This window comes from Dermochelys coriacea, chromosome 9, assembly GCF_009764565.3.
Source record: "Dermochelys coriacea isolate rDerCor1 chromosome 9, rDerCor1.pri.v4, whole genome shotgun sequence".
Lineage (NCBI taxonomy): Eukaryota > Metazoa > Chordata > Testudines > Dermochelyidae > Dermochelys > Dermochelys coriacea.
Window position 1 is genome coordinate 52,953,028 of NC_050076.1, and position 19,004 is coordinate 52,972,031.

The following is a 19,004-nucleotide window of genomic DNA, read 5'->3' on the forward strand; positions in this document are numbered from 1 at the left end:
GATGTGTTTCCTTTAACCTTTCCCATTTTTCCTTATTCTTTTTAAAATTAATTGTTGATTAAATAACTTGCATTTACTTTAACTTGTATGTAATGGTCAGTGGGTCCGAGAAGTGCCCAGTGCAGAGAGAGTACCCTGGAGTGGGGACACCCTAGCCCCTGTCCTAGGTGACCACAGCAGGGTTGGGGGTTGAGCCCCCCAGGAATCCTGGGCCCAGCCTTGTTGGGTTTATGAGGACTCTTCCAGACAGGAGAGTAGAAGGGGAGTCCTCAAGGGCAGGGAGGCCACTGGGTAAAGGAAGTGGGAGCGAGGACTCAGATCCTTTCACTAACTCACTTCATTGGGGTAGTGCAGAAGCCAGGAAAGTTCCCCACAATAGCGGGACTATTCCCCTGCTTACAGTAGGAAGGAGTCCAGAAAGGCAGCAGCTAGGCATCTGATGGAGCAGATTTTGGCTGCTTGTCCTAAGGTCCATGGACTGGAACCGGGTGTAGCAGGAGGGCCTGGGTTCCAATACCAGCCACTGGGAAGGCAGCATCAATCCCCTGAGAGGGGTTAAGAACAGTTATAAGCCCTGAGAAAAAGAGGTGTAAGTGTAATGCCGACAGACCCTGATCATCGGCAGGCAGGATCGAACTGGGGACCTTGGGAGCATAAGGCATGAGCCTCTACTGCATGAGCTAAAAGCCAACTGGCTGTTAGCTAGGGTGGTAGAGCAGACTCATTTTATATCTCTCATTGGTCTTGGTGCCACTAGATGGGACAGAACACCACACCCAGGAGGTGTGTGGGTTACATAAGGACCACAGGCCCTCCCCCCCAGAGTTAAGGGCCAAAGACCAGGTGTAAGGATTGGGACTGATATTTATTTGGACTGTTTGTTACCCCGGAAGGGCTGGGACTAAAACATGACTTGGCTGAAGGGCCAAGCCATGAGAAGAAGCACACTACCACACAGCCAGAGTAACTGTTGCTGGGGGCACAAGAGAAGAAGAGCCTGCTATGCTACATCCAGCCAAGAGGGGGCATCTCAGCAGGGAGTCCACCCTTCTACAGGGCATCAATTAATAATAATGTGTTGTCCAGTCCGATTTTTAAAGTCGAGTACACAAAAACATATACTCTTCCAAGGAATAAATCTATAGAGTGTGTTTATTTAACAGCACACAATTGTTTCACTAAATGTTTTAGTTAGGTACCATACATTGAAAATATAACAGCAGAGTAAGCTTCTTGAATAGGTTTCAGAGTAGCAGCCGTGTTAGTCTGTATTCGCAAAAAGAAAAGGAGTACTTGTGGCACCTTAGAGATTAACACATTTATTTGAGTATAAGTTTTTGTGAGCTACAGCTCACTTCATCGGATGCATTCAGTGGAAAATACAGTAGGGAGATTTATATACATAGAGAACATGAAACAATGGGTGTTACCATACACACTGTAACCAGAGTGATCACTTAAGGTGAGGTATTACCAGCAGGAGAGCGGGGGGGGGGGGAGGAACCTTTTGTAGTGATAATCAAGGTGGGCCATTTCCAGCAGTTGATGAGAACATCTGAGAATGGGGGGGAGGGGAATAAACATGGGGAAATAGTTTTACTTTGTGTAATGACCCATCCCTCCCAGTCTCTATTCAAGCCTAAGTTAATTGTATCCAGTTTGCAAATTAATTCCAATTCAGCAGTCTCTCGTTGGAGTCTGTTTCCGAAGTTTTTGGTTGACGTATTGCCACTTTTAGGTCTGTAATCGAGTGACCAGAGAGATTGAAGTGGTTCAATTGGTTTTTGAATGTTATAATTCTTGACGTCTGATTTGTGTCCATTTATTCTTTTACGTAGAGACTGTCCAGTTTGACCAATGTACATGGCAAAGGGGCATTGCTGGCATATGATGGCATATATCACATTGGTAGATGTGCAGGTGAACAAGCCTCTGATAGTGTGGCTGATGTGATTAGGTCCTATGATGGTGTCCCCTGAATAGATATGTGGACACAGTTGGCAATGGGCTTTGCTGCAAGGATAGGTTCCTGGGTTAGTGGTTCTGTTGTGTGGTGTGTGGTTGCTGGTGAGTATTTGCTTCAGGTTGGGGGGCTGTCTGTAAGCAAGAACTGGCCTGTCTCCCAAGATCTGTGAGAGTGATGGGTCGTCCTTCAGGATAGGTTGTAGATCCTTGATGATGCGTTGGAGAGGTTTTAGATCCATTTAATAGATCCATTTTCTTTCTGATGCACTGGAAGCTGATTTCTCTAACTTACTAAGTGGTTTGAATACCTGAAAGGGCTTCGCTGTATTTTCTGAGCATTTAAGGTGAAAGAGAATGGTACTCTTGTTTATTGGCACTCAAATACCTTTTTTAGCTTGCGGCTGCTGCTGTATTTCTGTCCAACACACAGTAATATGAAGTGGCTATATCTTCCTATTTGTCATCCCGGAGAACTTTCAACTGCTTTAACAATAACTGACTGTTCTACCTGAATGCGATCTGTGTTTGGTATTGATTTGAAGCTGTGCAGTTAAGCACTAGCCTGATCAATACTTTATTATTCCTGCAGTAAATGCCTTCATTGTGAATCTTACCCACATGGTATATATTACAAAGTTTACCAGAACTTCATGCCATATTGATAAGGGTCAAATCAGGAAGCATCAATGGGGGGCCGGGGGGGGAAGCTCCTGCACTGCTATCTATTGCTATTAGCAATGTACTGTGCCAATGGCATACGGATGTGGAGTGTTGTAGTCCAATGGTGCTTAGATCACTTAGCTTGGTTCTTGTGCTGCTGTCTATTGTCCCTGTTTGTTTTGGGTTATTAACTAAACAAATGTGGATGTGGAACTTGGAAGTACTAAAAACATCTGGATCATTTAAAACCTAATTAGAATTAGACATGAAATTCTGACAACAGACCTGTGTGAACATTAGAAATAGGAAAGAGGATGAGAGTATGGATTTGTAACTTCCTAGTTCAGTTACATGTTGTTCCTATACTGGGATCCCCCTGGCTGGAATCTCACCTTCTTGTGGAGTCCCAGTAAAGTCTCTCCCATTTAGTCCTGAGGTCTCTTAGCTCAAGTTGATCTCAACTGGAGCAGTATGATGTGAGGAGGAGGAGGAGAGAGAGGCAGCTCTTACACAGCGAGGTCCCAAGTCATTTGTGGTAGGGCTTTATAGGTCAAAACCAGTGTTCTTTATTGGTCTAGGAAACAGACCAAAGAGCATATGTGCAATGTACTTGCTGTGAGAACTAAGCAAGAGGGGAGCTGAATTCTGCATTAGCCAGTTTCCAGGCAGTGATCAGGTGAGTAGCCCCTCTGAGAGCATATTGCAGTAATCCACTCTGGAGGCAACTGAGGGCTGCCTAACAGTAGTCAGCTTTGTACCTTGGTGCAGATGGAAAAGTGCCTGTGCACTAAGACCCTAGCTCTGTAAGACTAGCAATACCCATGTACCTGTATATAACAATGAAACTGGGGTGTTTTGTTTTCTGTGCACTCATCTTTGTTTATAAGCATCCCCTTTGTATACGGCATGCAGCAGCCATTTTGTTCTCAACATTAAGTACAGGGTAGAGAAGGAACTTTGTGTGCTCTCTTGGGGGAACTTTGCTTTGGTGCTATCTTGTTTTGTTGTTGTTTAATACTTGTATTGCAGTAGTGTCTAGAGGCCAGACAGGCCAGGGCCTCACTGTGTTAGGCGTTGTACAAATATATAGTAAACAGCTGTCTCTGCCCAAAACAGTCTTAACAGAGGAGACAAAACAGGTGGGTGAGACAAACAAGCAGATTGGGATAGGCATTGAGGGACATGAGGTAACAAAAATATGAATATGCAATTCCTAATCAGCCAGGAGCTGTGAGCACACCTCACTGCCTGTTCTCTTAATCTAAAATATCAACCATTCTGGCTACAAGTATCTGTTTGCTGTTTGAGTGCATGAAACAACCCCTCCTCCCCAGTGACATCTGGACAAGTGAACCTTGGACCTTCTGTACTAAATTCACAGGCTGTTGCCAGTTGAGCTAAAGGGGTCATGTTGTTAGCAGTAGTAGGCTCTTATCCTCCAGTCAAACAAGCCATAAAGATGTATGGTGGGAGGGGGGAATGGGTCTGAGAATGACACAACACACACAGCTAAGAGTCTGAGGACTACATGACTCAGATCTTTTACAGGGCACTGTTGTGTAATGACTCTCTTCCCCCTTCCTATCATGGGGCTTTGCTTTCAACCTAGTCCCATGAAGAGTCACCCATTGGAAACTACAGCTCCCAGAGTCCATAAAGGGGCCCCAAGGACAAGGCCTGCCTTTAAATGCCTGATACCCTGTTACACAAGTACTTTGGCACTTCCCCCAAAATACATGAGTGCAGTTTTGGGGGTGATGCTCCTCTATTAAAGGTTCCTTTCTGGCTCTCTCTGTTGGTTGTCCAGGTAGGAGTTAAAAATATCAATGTACTTTTAAAACAAATGATTGGGGAAAAAATTCAGAAACTGTGTTAACGAGTACACCTCATGCCGAAAGCTGATGTGAGCTATTGATGAACTTGGAGCATTGGTCTATACAATTTCTGAACTGCCAGTATGTACCTTATTATTATTAATCACTTTGAGATTCCTGGAAGGAATTACAGAGCATAAACTCCCAGTTCTCTGTGGTCTGTATTCTTGAATGCACATGTGTAAAATCTATTAATATTCAGAGTTTTGTGTGTGGATCAACAGTGCGGGGTGGAAATCCACTTGCTTGTGCAATATCCCAAGCCACATGCAACTTCACCAGAAAATGAAATTTTTGTCAGTGTCTTTTCTACAGGTGCTTTCCCGTTCCCTGATGTAATCTGAACGTTTTACTATTTGTGTCATTACTGAACAAAAGAGTGAAAATGTGATTTTTTTTTTTAAATTAAAGGGTTTTTTTCCCCGATGGAGTGGTAAAAGTGTATCCAATTATGGTCTGACAAGGTATCCTTTTGAAAGTGAAGCATCAGAGTACATCAGATCTGTATCTTATCGCAGTATGAAATTGCATGTCTGCACAGGAGCATTAGAAGAGGTTTCAGTTGGACATAAATTCATAGCATTGCAAGGTCTAAATAGAAAGCTTATTGAAGCCTAAATTGCAAGTGAACTATGTATGAACCAATTTCAATACTAATGAGCTGTTAGTCACATAGCTGCAGAATGTTAGTAATATACTGCTGTTCATAGCGTGGGGCACTGTTCTCCCCCACAATGCAGGCTCTGAAATTTCATTAACCTTCAATAGGAGAGATGCACATGGATGAAATGGAGAATCTGCCACCTTTTCTCACCAAGGCTAGATGCCTTTTCAGAAAATACTAGAATCAGAGAGCAGCTGAATAACTGCCATAACCCTGCACAGGATCATCATCAACCCCTTTCCCCTGCCATTAATTTCCTGCCACCCCTTCTCCTGACACATCTGTCTGCTTTCCCAGCACCCTTCCCCCTTGTTCCTCTTAAAGAAGCAGCAGATATAGGACCGCTCTGCTTCCTGCCCACCCTCCTTTCCCACAGGGCTGGATGGAACAAGAGCTAAGCTGGTATCTCAGTGCTCTAACAAACTTCGGAAAAAACTTTGGTTTTGCTAGAGGCCACCATGTTATCAGGAGTGTTGCTCCAATCCGAACCCAGTAAATCCTCTTATCAAGTTTGGACCCAGAGTTGTGGACCAAACACATATGCCAGGTATTGCCAACTCCTAGCATTCAGAAATTGGGAGTCAGGGCCTCCCAAACCATGTGACTGGCTTAAAAATCATGACTGGTTTGTTTATAAAAAGAATAAACTGTGGGTTCTCTTTATTTGCTTTCTGATTTCTGAGCCTTTAGGGGTCATGATTTCATATTTTTCTGAAACTATGAGGGCTAGAAACTTATTTTTATTTTTAAATGAAAGCTGAGATTCTCAGGTGATCACTTGACTATGGCAGCTGGGGCTTTAAGAAAAACATCAAATGTTGTGAGACTTGTTTTATAGTCATGAGTTGGCAACATGGTCATTCAGTCAATTATTTGATCAGAAACTAAATAGAATCATAGAATCATAGAATCATAGAATATCAGGGTTGGAAGGGACCCCAGAAGGTCATCTAGTCCAACCCCCTGCTCAAAGCAGGACCAAGTCCCAGTTAAATCATCCTAGCCAGGGCTTTGTCAAGCCTGACCTTAAAAACCTCTAAGGAAGGAGATTCTACCACCTCCCTAGGTAACGCATTCCAGTGTTTCACCACCCTCTTAGTGAAAAAGTTTTTCCTAATATCCAATCTAAACCTCCCCCATTGCAACTTGAGACCATTACTCCTCGTTCTGTCATCTGCTACCATTGAGAACAGTCTAGAGCCATCCTCTTTGAAACCCCCTTTCAGGTAGTTGAAAGCAGCTATCAAATCCCCCCTCATTCTTCTCTTCTGCAGACTAAACAATCCCAGCTCCCTCAGCCTCTCCTCATAAGTCATGTGCTCTAGACCCCTAATCATTTTTGTTGCCCTTCGCTGTACTCTTTCCAATTTATCCACATCCTTCTTGTAGTGTGGGGCCCAAAACTGGACACAGTACTCCAGATGAGGCCTCACCAGTGTCGAATAGAGGGGAACGATCACGTCCCTCGATCTGCTCGCTATGCCCCTACTTATACATCCCAAAATGCCATTGGCCTTCTTGGCAACAAGGGCACACTGCTGACTCATATCCAGCTTCTCGTCCACTGTCACCCCTAGGTCCTTTTCCGCAGAACTGCTGCCGAGCCATTCGGTCCCTAGTCTGTAGCGGTGCATTGGATTCTTCCATCCTAAGTGCAGGACCCTGCACTTATCCTTATTGAACCTCATTAGATTTCTTTTGGCCCAATCTTCCAATTTGTCTAGGTCCTTCTGTATCCTATCCCTCCCCTCCAGCGTATCTACCACTCCTCCCAGTTTAGTATCATCCGCAAATTTGCTGAGAGTGCAATCCACACCATCCTCCAGATCATTTATGAAGATATTGAACAAAACGGGCCCCAGGACCGACCCCTGGGGCACTCCACTTGACACCGGCTGCCAACTAGACATGGAGCCATTGATCACTACCCGTTGAGCCCGACAATCTAGCCAGCTTTCTACCCACCTTATAGTGCATTCATCCAGCCCATACTTCCTTAACTTGCTGACAATAATAGAACTTTGTTTCATAACTCAGTTAAGGTTGTCCAGTGACAACAGTGTAGGTACTAGAACTGTTATGGGGGGGGGAGAATTCTGTAGAATTCTTCAAGTTTTTGACAGCAAATTCAAAAATTTGTAAAGCCAAAATCTTTGATTTTCAGGTGAAATCTTTTGGGTTTTGGCTGAAATATTTTGTGCAAACGGGTTTTTTCTTCCATGGAAAGTAGACTTGTTTTTTTTAAAAAAAATTATTTTGATCAAAAATTTAAATTTCTGTCACAACTGTTTTGATGGACATTTTTCAGCCGTCTTTAGCTGGTATTCTTCACAGCAGGACTTCCAAAACCTAAGCACTTAAATGCATGGAAATGGCTAGCTAAGGGCAATCACCAGTCTTACCATGTCCTCCTAAGAGACACATTATTTTAAGAGGTATAAAGAAATATATACTTTTCCATCACAACACTTTTTAAAAAAAAACAATTTTTACTCTGATCCATGGGCTGTCGGCTTTTGAAAATGGATTTTTATCTTGATTTTTGGTTTTTGAATATTTCCTATTTGAAAGTGTTACTTAAAAGATAATTTTCAGTTAATATTTTTATCAAATTATGATAGAGATTTTTGCACCAGAACTTATAACTGGCATTTCTTGCACATGTATTTTACCAAGGAATGAATATATATATATATGTTGATTTATGGTAACACTACACGTGTATGTGGAATTACATTTGAGGCTGATAAATGAGTCTTTAATATGTACCTGCATCATTTTTATGTTTCTTTTTCAATAGGATTTGCATATGAAGTTACTGTTGACAGAATACTGTGTGTATTGGGTCAGAGTTAAGGTTGATGGATTGTGATGAAATATGCATTTCCTTGTATGTGCTAAGATCATCTGGAGGTGCATTCTGGGGGTAGGATAAGCATTAACTTTAGTCTGAACTATTCATGTACATGCTTCTCAGGGTTTGTGTTTTGTAAATGATGGGACAGGTAACTATATACATTCTTGCTAGTTTGCAAACTTGACGGTTTTTTTAAATATTAGTAAATTACCCTGTCTTGTTTTGATTTTTTTCCCTCTCTTTTTTTTTTCATGTCAAACACTGGAAGGAGTAGATAAAATTTGTTCTGAAACTGAATTCTAATGATGGACCATGGGCCAGAATTTCTCATGTAGGACTCTTACCTTCATTCCACAGCAGAGCTCCCACTCATCTCAGTGTGTGAGGCTTGGCTTTTACATGGCACCTGAATGTATAGATAATATTATTTAGTATGTGTCCATTGCCCTATTGTCACATTCAGTATCACCTAGTAGGAAAACCTGCTCACTTTCAGACCACCACTCTTCCTGCCCTTTGCTTCTCTTCCATCTCCACATTCCTTCCTCCATTTCTCTTCTCCTTCCATGTTTCTCACTTCCCCTTTATCTCTCTGCATTTCCTTCACTGAAACAACTCCCAGCCTTCCCTCCCCACAACTATGGAATTCACTTCTAAAATAGCAATGATCTAGTTTCTGGTGACATTTAAAGACCCATTCAGCTTTGGTGTTAACACCTCAATAGGATTGATGGAGGCAGGGGATTCTCTCAGGTTCATTGTTTCAGGCTGTCTGCAAACTCAGACAGACAACACTGTATCTGTTACAGTCAGTTCATAAATGGATGGTTTTCTTCACAACCACTAGGCTACAAGTTTTCTTTTTTTCAGAAATGAGAGCTTAGGTTCTTCAAATTTTGCATATACTGTGTCGGCTACATAACTATGTTTGAGCTAAACCCAGTTCCTGGGGAAAATGTATAGCTAAATGATTTCTTATATAAAGTGTTTAAGTAGGTCATATATTATTAAGTTAAAGGAGTGTGAAGTGCTTGTTACATTCATAATGGCTTGTGCAGAGACCTGCCTTGTTTAATGCACATCTGACAGGACACACACACTCATTACAGCTCTGATCCAGCAAAGCACTGGGCATGTGCTCCACTTTGAGCATAGGAGTAATCCCGCTGAACTCAGTGAATCTGCTCAAGTGTTCTACTGGATCCAGAGCTGGAGATACATTCATGCCCTGCCCGGCCTACCTCTGCTTCAGAGGCTGGTAAATGTGCTTACAAATCATAGCAAATTAAGTGACACAACCAAGAGTAGAATGAAAATGCCCACACGGAAGTACCACCAAACCAAGTTGGTAGATCTCCCTGTGCCTTACTTATCCCACCTGGAAAATATAGCTAATAAGAATGCTTTGTACTTAAATTGTGTTTTCTCTTTACAAAGGCAAATGAGCATTATTGCCGTATTGCACAGCTAGAGTCAGTGCACAGGCTAAGATTTTCAAAAATAGGACCCTGAAGGTAGGCTCCTAAATCCATATTTAAGGATGCTACATAAGTGGCATGGCTTTTCAAACCATTAGTATTTCCCATTGCCTGAGAGAGCACCTAGCTCTTTCATGGCTGATTGGAGGGGAAAGGTCTGAAGATTCATCATAGATGATGGTAGAGGAGCAGCGGTATCAGGAGAGGAGAGGGAGCCAGTATTACTCCTGACCGCAATGGAATTATACCCAGGTGCAATCACATAGGTAGAGGACTAAGTGCACTGAATTGCACTTGCTGTTTCTTTGGTGCAAAATTATGCTCACAGCTCCATACAAGGCCAGCCTTGAGCTATATTTGGACATGCAGAGCCATGTAAAACACATTGAAAAGTGGATAAATACCAGGCAGGTAAAAATATCCTAGCATGGCTCAGACCTTTGCTGCCAAACAGGAAATGGAGTATTCATTAATCCTAAATCCTTCCAGTTAGGAACAGCATCCTATGAGGCACTGCAGGGTTGGCCATGGATACATGACTAAGTACAAAACGTTGAGAATCAATGAGGTCAACAAAACAGTTTCAGGCTGGAAAGATAAGCTGGAAAACCAATAGGAACATATTTTGGCTAAAGCTGACTCAAAGCTAATTATTACCATTAGCATTCCAAGCAAAGCCATGTTTTTCCAGGATTGGTTTTCCTATCGATTCCTCAGAATGTTATCAGAGAGTGGATAGAGTCCTGCATAACTCGGGGGGGGGGGGAGGGAATTCTGCTTTGCATTTTATAACCACTTGTGGCCATCACCTGACCAAGAAATGGTACTCAAAATCAGCAGGCACTGTTCCTTATCCACATTCTGAGCAAAGAATAAGAGACAACTGAAAAGCAGCTTGATTTTTGTGTGGAATTTTAAGGTTAATGATGAGCTGCCTGGCAGCTCAAATCACTGATTATACCCCTCTTGTCTTTCTGGTGTGTTAACCATCTGTGTGACCTTAAGTGCCATCAGCTTTTGGATGTCAAACACACAGACCTTGTAAGGATGATTACAGGGACACTTAAGATTTAATATCTTTGCGAATGCGTGAGAGAAACAGCTTAAAATAAGAGTGTCTGATAGTCATCTGAAATAAAGACAAAGATAACTCTGCAATAAACCTGGTGTGACTGGATCTAAAAAAACCTGAATATTTGGCCTCCACAGATTAGGATGTTTTGTATTGTGTGTCTATAAATACAAATTTCCTAAACACATGCAGTGAATCTAATCCTATCTGATGAACAATTCATATTATTTCAGATTGATAAAACAAGGACAGTGACAGTTGGAAAACACAGGTGAGACATCAGGAAACAATTCTTGGTCGTTGAAATGATGGAATATGAAACTAGATTGTCAAAGAGCCACCATTGGTAACTGCTCAGGAGATACTCAAGAATGTGTGGGGGAGAGGGGGAGGGTTGTTTAGTCACCCATTTTTGGCTTGAGGTTTAAAGTTATGCTCCTAAAGCCAAATTTTGGCACCTAGGCCTTGATCCTAATATCTGTGAACTCAATAGACTACAGTGGGCTTTGGCTACTCAGTCAGGAGTTTGAGGCAGACTTTCAAATGCACTGAACACCCAGAAGTTCCTGTTGAAGTCAATGACCACTGCTGAATTCTTAGCAGTCTAGAAAATCAGGCTGTTAATGCAGCTGATGGAAGTAGTCCAGTGCAGGTCTGGGTGACCCAGTTGGCCACTTCTGGCTCTGTCCACAGTATAAACTGTTGAATAATCTGTTAACTAAATGAAGCCTTTGGTCATGATCCCAAAGTCCAATCATTCCTCTCAGCAGTTCTCAACCCACAGCCCGTGGGCTGTATGCCGTCCAGTTAGCACACAGCTGTGGCCCAGCTGTGTGCTAAAGGCTGCCAGCCCATGTGGTGGGGTCCAGACCTCCTTCCTGGCCTGGTCTGGGCTGCCTGCCTAGCCCCACCACCCAGGGCTCTGCTCCTGGCCCCACTCTGTGGAGGGGTCTCTGGGCAGGAATAGGGGTCTTTGGAAGGAGTGGGGGGGTTTGAAGGGGCCATGCTGTGGTTTTCAACCTGCGACCCAGGTAACACCCAGATAAATAGGTTGAGAACTATTGCAGTTCTACCAGGACCATGGAACACTGAAAGATTCCCTTTCCCATTATACTGTGGGCATGGGTTTTTTTGTTTGGGTCAAATTTCCTGTGTAAGCTGGTGCAACTTCACTGAAGTCAATGGAGCAGTGCCAATTTACAACAAGAAAGAATTTGGCCCTGCTATGCTTTTAATCACCATTCTGTAGGTAGAATGAAGCTGTGTGTGGGAACATCTGTTAAGCTGAAAAAATTACTTTTCTATATTTCCAGAAGTATTTTAGCTTAAAAAGAGACTTTTTTTTAAACCAAGCCCTGTGTACCAGACCCTAAAATACACTATTGCTGTCTGTCTGAAGAGGTCTTTGGAAGTGAATGGAGCACTGATCACAATTAGCACAGAGCAATTTAAAATTATTTGAAGGGCTCTTATAATATGAAGTGTTCCAATAATTTGTAATTACTTAATGTTTCACCTGCTCCGAATCCCATTTACTTCCCAAATCAACCTCTTGAAGGGAGTTGAAGTGGCACATTTCAAAGAGATCAGGGGAACCTGGAGTAGTTACTAATTCTGGAAGCACTTCTGGAGCTTCTGCATATCAAATTGTTTCTATGGATGCAATCCCCAGGTGACCATTGGGGGATTGCATCCATAGAAACTATCTTCCAGCGGCAGACAGGAAAGGCAGAGGCAATGTGACAACTCTCAATAGCCCATTATACAGTCTCCATGGAATCAACAGCAATAACAAGCACACAATTAGGACCACCTGGGAAAGTCCAAAGTTCTGATCAAAGTCAAAGGGGATAACACCAGCTGAGCTCATAAAGCCAAATGAAAGGGACCTCTTAAGAAAGGGTTAGTGCAAGAAGTGATATATAAAGCTTATCAGCAATCTAGACCATTCTTAGTAGCTCACTGCATCCGTTCCCATAGCCTTGCAATTCCTTCATTGCCACTGGGCAGGTGTGATGTTCTCATCTGGTGTTATCTGGACTGGTGATCTGCTAGGTCACTCCAATCCTTGATTTTGGGAACCAGCCTTACCCTGCTCTGCTTTGAGAGCCCCCACTCCTGGGCTGTTGATGCTTAGGGTCTGGCATGTAAACCGCTCTCAGCTACTTGCAAGTGAATGACACTAGCCAATATTTCTGGTCCCAGACAAACCCTAGGAACCTCTGTTCTGCAGTATCCAATTGTGCACACTGGACGCTGCAAGCTTATATAAGTCCATCAATTTAACAAAGAAATTGATATGTGCTGATCTTGTTATCCCAAGTGGAGTCCATGATATGCTTCAAACAAGCACACTGCTTCAGGAAGAACAAACAGATTTATTAACTGTGAAGATAAATTTTATGTGATTATAAGTCAAAGCGTAACAAGTCAGATTTGGTCAAATGAAATAAAGCAAAACACATTCTAAGCTGATCTTAACACTTTCAATGCCCTTACAAACTTAGATGCTTCTCACCACATGCTGGCTGGCTGCCCTTCATCCAGGCTCTCCCCTTTGATCAGCACTTCAGTCGCTTGGTGATGGTGGTGTCTGTAGATGTAGGTGGAAGAGAGAGGAAGAGCATGGCAAACGTCTCTTCCTTTTATCATGTCCCTTCTTCGCACTTGGCTTTGCCCTCCACTTCAGAGTCAAGTGAGCATTACCTCATCGTAGTCCCAAACTGATCAGAGGAAGCGGAGGTGACTCACTCAAGAGTCCAACAGATCCTTTTGTCGCTGCCTAGGCCAGCATCCTTTGTTCCTGTCAGGCTGGGCTGTGTTTGTCTCATACATGCCCTGATGAGGTGTGAACGGCCTCTCTGCTCTTGGAGAATTTTTGCCTAGGCTTATTTTAAACCATGAAGACACATTTTCAGCCTCATAACTACATACATGAAATTATAACCTATAACATTACTATAACATCAATGCTCAGTGCATCAAGAGCCTTCCGAAGACACCAGACATGACAAACTTTGTATTGGATTCTACCACACAATCATTTTACATGGATGAACATGGGGGTGCTGGGTGTTCCCCCGAGGTACAGAGTGTCACAGAAGGTCAGCAAGCATGTTTTACGGGAGATGCATGATAGTTGTTATTTGGATCAGAGTAGCCTTGAGAGGCTCCAACTGAGATTGGGCTTTGTGAGAGACCTCCAACCTTTCTTTCCTGTTTGAAATATCACTTTGTCACTTCCTGCTCATATCAGTACCTGTCAGCAAAGGGGGAATAGAGACCTCATGTTTACACAGTAGGTGTGGGACCTACAAAGAAACACGCTTTCTGCCCCAATCAGTTTATGGTCCTATTCTAGGTGGGACTCAATGAGGGAGAAACAAACCATAGGAGGGGTCATTTGATGAGATTACAAAGTTTAGGCCAAGTAGTGGCTCAATCTGGGCCCATGAACATCTTGAAATATTTATGTGATTAATGAAGTCATGACAGACTTTTTAAAAAAAAATGCATTTCATCCTTAAAAATGAAGATAAACTTCATAGAGCACCACATGAGCATTTCTATCCCTGCCCAAAAAGGTGCCAGGAGCTTATTAGTGGCTGGTCTCAGATGTCATAGAGTTTAAGGCAGAAGGAAGCACTAGATAAACTAGTCTGACCCCCTGTATATCACTGGACACCAGCCTCACTCAGCACCTGCACACTAAACCCAATAACTGACATGAGACTAAAGTGTTATAAGTTAGTGATTATCTTTGAAACGTCATGGAAGATGGGGGAGAGTCCAGAGAACTGGAAAAGTGAAAATATAGTGCCATCTATAAAAAGGCAAATAAGGGCAACCTGGGGAATTGCAGACCAGTCAGCTTAACTTCAGTACCCGGAAAGTAATGGAGCAAATAATCAAGCAATCAATTTGTAAACACCTAGAATATAATAAATTGATAAGTAACAGTCAGCATGGATTTGTCAAGAACAAATCATGTCAAACAAACCTGGTATCTTTCTTTGACAGGGTAACAAGCCTTGTGGATAGAGGGGTAGTGGTAGATGTGGTATATCTTGACTTTAGTAAGGCTCTTGATACTGTCTCACATAATTTGCTTATAAACAAACTAGGGAAATACAACCTAGATGGAGCTACTGTAAGGTGGGTGGTATAACTGGTTGGAAAACTATTCCCAGAGAGAAGTTGTTAATGCTTCACAGTCAAGCTAGAAGGGCATATCCACTGGGGTCCCATAGGGGTCAGCTCTGGGTCTATTCAATATCTTCATCTATGATTTAGATAATGGCATAGAGTACACTTATAAAATTTGTGGACAATACCAAGGTTGGAGGGTTGTGAGTTCTTTGGAGGATAGGATTAAAATTCAAAATGATCTGGACAAACTGGAGAAATGGTCTGAAGTAAACAGGATGTAATTCAATAAGGACAAATGCAAAGTACTCCACTTAGGAAGGAACAATCAGTTATACGCATACAAAATGAGAAATGACTGTGTAGGAAGGAGTACTGCAGAAAGGGATCTGGGTGTCATAGTGGATCACAAGCTAAATATGAGTCAGGAGTGTAACACTTGCAAAAAAAAAAATCATCATTCTGGGATGCATTAGCAGGAATATTGTAAGCAAGACATGTAGAGTAATTCTTCTGCTCTACTCCGTGCTGATTAGGCGTCAACTGGAGTATTGTGTCCAGTTCTGGGCGCCACATTTCAGGAAAGATGTGGACAAACTGGAGAAAGTCCAGAGAGAGGAGTAACAAAAATGATTAAAGGTCTAGATAACATGACCTGTGAGGGAAGATTGAAAAAATTGGGTTTGTTTAGTCTGGAAGAAAGATGACTGAGAGGGCACATAATAGTTTTCAAGTACATAAAAGGTTGTTACAAGGAGGAGGGAGAAAAATTGTTCTTCTTAACCTCTGAGGTTAGGACAAGACTCTATGGGTTTAAATTGCGGCAAGGGACGTTTAGGTTGGACATTAGGAAAAACTTCCTAATTGTCAGGGTGGTTAAGCACCAAAGTAAATTTCTTAGGGAGGTTGTGGAATCTCCCTCTTTGGATATTTTTAAGAGCAGGTTGGACAAACAACTCTCAAGGATGGTCTAGATAATACTCAGTCTTGCCACGAGTGCAGGGGACTGGAGTAGATGACGTCTCTCTAGGTCCCTTCCAGTCCTACGATTCTAGGATTGTACTACAGCCCACAGGAAACTAGTCTAGTATGTTCCACAGGCAGAGAATAGGAGGGACTGAGGTGCAGCAGTGCCTAGGTCCCCCACAATGGCAGGGAAATGATTAAGTGAGAGAGACCCACATAATGCTGGCAAGTGACCAGCACCCACATGCTGCAGAGGAAGGTGAAAAGCCCCCCCAAGATCCCTGTCAGTCTGACCTAGAGGGAAATTCCATCCCAAACCCACATGTGGTGATCACTCAGACCCTGAGCATGTGAGCAAACCAGCCAAGCACCTGATAGAGAGAATGCTTGTTATCACTGCAAAGTCCTAGCCTATTCTGTCCCATGTTCTACCTCCAGCCATGGCCATTCATCCTGCTTCAGAGGAAGGTGATTAAAAACAAACACACTGTAATAGGTTTCAGAGTAGCAGCCGTGTTAGTCTGTATTCGCAAAAAGAAAAGGAGTACTTGTGGCACCTTAGAGACTAACAAATTTATTAGAGCATAAGCTTTCGTGAACTACAGCTCACTTCATCGGATGCATTAGGTGGAAAAAACAGAGGAGAGATTTATATACACACACACACACACACAGAGAACATGAAACAATGGGTTTATCATACACACTGTAAGGAGAGTGATCACTTAAGATAAGCCATCACCAACAGCAGGGGGGGGAAGGAGGAAAACCTTTCATGGTGACAGCCTGAGACATAAGCTTTTGTATTGGAGGCTTGGTATGAGGCAGGACCTGCTTATAGAATTTGGCAAGAACAGGGTTAATATTGCAAAAATACATATTTCTAAGTAGTGCTAGTTACAGAATACTTACAGAAACATCTTGATATTAAGTGGTACCAGAACATTTTGATATTAAAGATGGTACAAAACCCAAGGATAACAGGAACACACTGACCGCCCCCCCCCAACAAATAGGTAAAAACAGTCCATAATAAAAATGTTTTAATCAAACCAACATGTACAATGTGGTGGGTGATAGTTAGTTACTGCCCCCTGATGTGGCTAGTTATGTCAGAGGAGCAGTACTAACTTGTTTGTATCCGTGTATAAATATGTATCTTAGAGGAAGTATCTTTGTCTAGCCTAGAAAGTCCCACCATTTACTGTGCTGGTCCGGTGTTATGGGCATACATGTATTGGTGTCTGGTAGAGTCTGCGGGATACTACTACCATGCTTCATCAACAATAAACCTGGCTGGGTGCCTTTGTCCCTTAACGGATCTTGTGGTCATTGGGCGGTTCGCTCAAGGTCTCCCGTGACAGCTATCTGCACATGGCTGGGACGGCACACAGAGGGAACACACTCATGCAGCCAAACATCTGTCACCATACACAAAACCCCAAGTCCTCCCAGATTACATGTTTTTAAAGGGAGGGGCAAATCTAGGTGCTGCATCCCACTGCTACTGCAGACAATGGGAAATTTCCCAGGAATTTCCAAGAAACACCAAGAAGTCAAAGACCACTGACAATCTCTAGATGTGAAGACTTTGATGAGAGAATATAATTATTTGAAGATAAAACTCTATTCCCCACAATACTGGCAAATTCTTAATGTCCATATTCATGTGTGCAATCAGTGAAGGGCCATATGTTACTAGCAAAGGAAAATGAGACACCAACTTTATGTACGGGTTATGGTACATACTGTAGCAATATATCTCTGCAGAGATACTTTGCAAGTAAGAGAAACCAAGGTTACATAGTCCTTTTATTTAGAAATGGTTAGAGCAAGGATGAAAGTTTACTGCTAGGGCATCATACTGCAGAACATTACACAGCCATTTGGATGACATGCCTGTAGTAATGACTTTTGCTTTCTCCACCCATGTAAATCAAGTCAGTCTTCAGCTTCATGGGCAGGGGCTTGGCAGCTAAGTTGGAGACCTTGGCTGTCATGAGTGGAACTGGTCCCAATTTTTGAGGCAAAAAGATTTCTCATCCAAAATATTGCGTACCTTCAAAAACAATTGTGTGTGTGTGTGTGTGTGTGTGTGTGAAGAAAAAAAACTGACATTTTTCTTGAAAAAGTGCCTTTATTTTGGTAATTATAAAATCAAAAATGTTTAGACCATTTTCGCTTACCAAAAGTGATATTTTTGAATAAAAATATGTATCAAAATATGCCAGAAAAGGAAAGGGATCTATTCTTACCCCATTGAAACGAAAAGAACTATAAAATGGTTTGTGAAACTGGATTTGGTTTTCAACCAGTTTAGTCCTATTCTGCTCTGGGATCTGGCCAATGGAATATGGGAGTCCATAGATCTGTTCCCTGTCCTCGTAGAAAGGATTTCCACACTGCAATAGCCAAGTATAAAGGGCTTGGCTAGACCTAATTCCTGAAGGGCAGAAACATATAATGCTGAAAAGTACTAATAGCTGGCGTGTTAGGGACAACTGATGTCTAAGCACCCAAGGTGAATGTTCCCATAGAAAGAGTGAGAGATGCCATATGCTAACTGCTCCTTGAGAGCAGTGGACAGCTGGAAGAGATCAGGGACTAAATTAAAATTAACACATTATAATGAGAGAAATGCACTGAAGATAAAAAGGAATATGGGTTCTCTGGCCTATGATATGCAGGAGGTCAAGCTAAATGATCATAATGGTTCCTTTCAACCATGAATCTATGATTATTACTGCTCAGATACACCGTGTTGACTTCCTTCCCACCCCCACCTCTGAATTAGGAGATTCTCTTTTACAGCCTCTTCAAAGATACAGGTAGAAAAATTCTGCTACTCATGAAATTGATGCAGACTGCAGAAAGATCAGACAAATCACAAGCCTTTTATGTGAATCAAAATCAGGTTGCTGGCTTCAAATACTGCATTACAGAAGGCGGAGAATGAAAGAAAAGGATACACTATATGTACTGTACATACCTCACTGTAAGCATGTATATGCAATAAGAAGGGGCAGATGGAGATCTCGGATTTCAGTTCTGTCCTGGTTTCCAGTTGTTTACTGGAGCCCAGCAAACCTTTGTCATGCTAGTCTTTAGTCTTCTTAGGAAGCAAAGTTGAAAGCCTGAATCATTTTGCTTATTCCTAAAATAAAATAGTTAAAAACAGTTGTAACTGATTTAAAAAAATCTGCATCCACCACCTTTGTAAATTTCACCTTAACTCTTTCGTCCACATTTCTTATTTAGGAAGTAGGGCTGCACCATCATAGAGCAATGCACCCACTAAGTCCAAAATACAGATTTCCTCCAT